The sequence below is a fragment of the Euphorbia lathyris genome, chromosome 7, assembly GCF_963576675.1.
Source record: "Euphorbia lathyris chromosome 7, ddEupLath1.1, whole genome shotgun sequence".
NCBI lineage: Eukaryota > Viridiplantae > Streptophyta > Magnoliopsida > Malpighiales > Euphorbiaceae > Euphorbia > Euphorbia lathyris.
The window spans coordinates 11,768,570-11,770,937 of NC_088916.1; positions in this window are offsets into that span (position 1 = coordinate 11,768,570).

Consider the following 2,368-nt stretch of genomic DNA (forward strand, 5'->3'; position numbering starts at 1 on the left):
AAAAATTATATTTTTTTGTGATTTAATAATAGAATTGGAGATTAAAATTTTTAAATCCGGTGAAATATTTGAATTTTTTTATCTATACAAAATACATTATTTTTTTTAATTATTTTTCACGTCTAATCATATGTTTATGATCTGTTACTAATTAATGATAAATGATGATAAGATTCATGACCGAGAATGCAGTTTAATGAATTATTTCTCAAATAACGTTAGAGGTAAAATTGCGTTTGTCTGTCAATATTAAAGGTAAAATTACTCCTGACTATAGATTTAGAGACTTAATCATGACATCTAAGATGCTAATGAGATAACATATAAGTTCAGATCATCAATTGATCTTTTTGGACAAGTACAGTATGCAACTGATATGTTAAGCCATTATAAAATGAGACCATTTAGGCATTATTTGTTTTGAGGTTTTTTAAAATAAGGTAAAGTAAGTGTATGATGTCTTGTTTGTTTTGAGATGTAAGTAAGGAGAATGCTAAGTGATTATTAGATTTGGATAATTTTATGCCCCAATTTGAAGAGTAGACATGGTTAGAAATTTTACTTTTCCTATTTTACCCTCAACTTTTAATTTTATTTCTATCATTTTATGTTTAATATAAATATTTTATTGTAAGGATGTAAAAGTAATTTAGATATAACCTTACTTTATCCTCAAATCAAATACAATTAACATTATTAAATTATCACTTAACTTGTCTTATTTCTAAACACAATAAGACATACACCATTATTATATTTCGCTCAACTTATCTCATCTTACCATATTTTAATGACACCCACTCTAAATAAAGCGTATTGGAGACAGGAATTTGGGAATCTCAAAATTTGGAGATTTATGAACCAAATTTAACATATATTTAAAAAAAAAATTTGTTTATATTTATTTTAGGTTTTTTTTAATTGTATTTTTTTAATAAAATTAAATTTGACTTATCTCTTTTTTTTCATTATGATTCGAAATTTTTTACTAAAATTACAAAATGAAAATTTAAAATATCTTCCAAAAAGAATTACAACCAATAATTTTTTCATATGAATTATTTAAAAAATTAAAAATAAGATTATGAAATTAAAATAATATTTAAATTTATAATTTAAAACTAATAAGAATTTATTTTTTAAAAGCAATGTGAATTTTAATAATTAAAAGTAATTTTAAATTAAAAAAAATAAATAGATTAGAAATATAATTTTTTTTTTTGAAATAAGGACCTAGCCCAACGGTATAAATATAAATTATAATTACAAGATAAATAATAATAAAAAAAATTACAATTCAAGTTAATAAATTTACAGTATAAATCATTAAGAATTTTGTAGATAAAATTTATTTTATTTATGAGTAAATTCATATACACCATGTTTAAGAAAACAACCGCCAGATGTTGATTAGGTATTTGAAATCGAGAATTCGATCTGATTTTTTTTCCGATTAACCACCTAAGCGGGTCTTTTTTTTTTTTTTTTTTTTTTTGCATCTTGAGTGATTTTTGGCTGCCCGGCCAAGGCCACGATCTGAACAAAAATAAGGATAAATTTATCTATGTCTCCATACTAATGGGTAATAGGGATCTCCAACCCATTACCGTTAGGGTTACCCGTGGATATACCCAATCCATCCTTGGAATGGGGATAATTTTTCTTTCTATCCCTAACCTAACCCTATAAAATGGGTATTTGGAACTCCTCAATCCTAATGAAGCGGGACCTAATGGATATGAGTATTACCCATTCCATTGACAAACATATATATTTTATCGGATCTCTTAATCTATTTGAATTGCATCTGTTGTTGATAATCTCCTTTTTTATAACCTTTTGTAATTTAGTAAGAGTAGAAACAGTAAATTTTATCCGTAGATCATTAGATATTAGCATTTAAAAAAATTTACAGTTATGAATTTTCGCATAAAAATGACTCATCTCAAGTTTTAGATGGGCTCAGCCTAAAAACCCACGAAGAAAAGAACTCCACCTAAAAGCATAAAAAAACGACTTTTTAATAAAATAAAATAAAAAAAAAAAAAAAACTTCTATGTAGCTTAATATGTCAGGTGTCTCACTGAACTTTTTGCACAAAGGTTGATTAGCCCTGAAATTGATAGGTAGTATTTTATTTAGGGCTGTAAACAGAACGGAATGGGCATTGTATTAACCATTCTCGACTATTGGTCTATCGTTTCCATTCCCATCCTTGAATAACATATGAAAATTTTTGGCTACAATCCCTGTCCCATGAGAAATCCACATCTCCGCGGAGAATTTCCATCTCCGTTTAAGTTTTTATTTTATTTTTTACTTTTTTCCAAGATTGTCCTAATCAACTTTTTATTTTCACCAAAATATT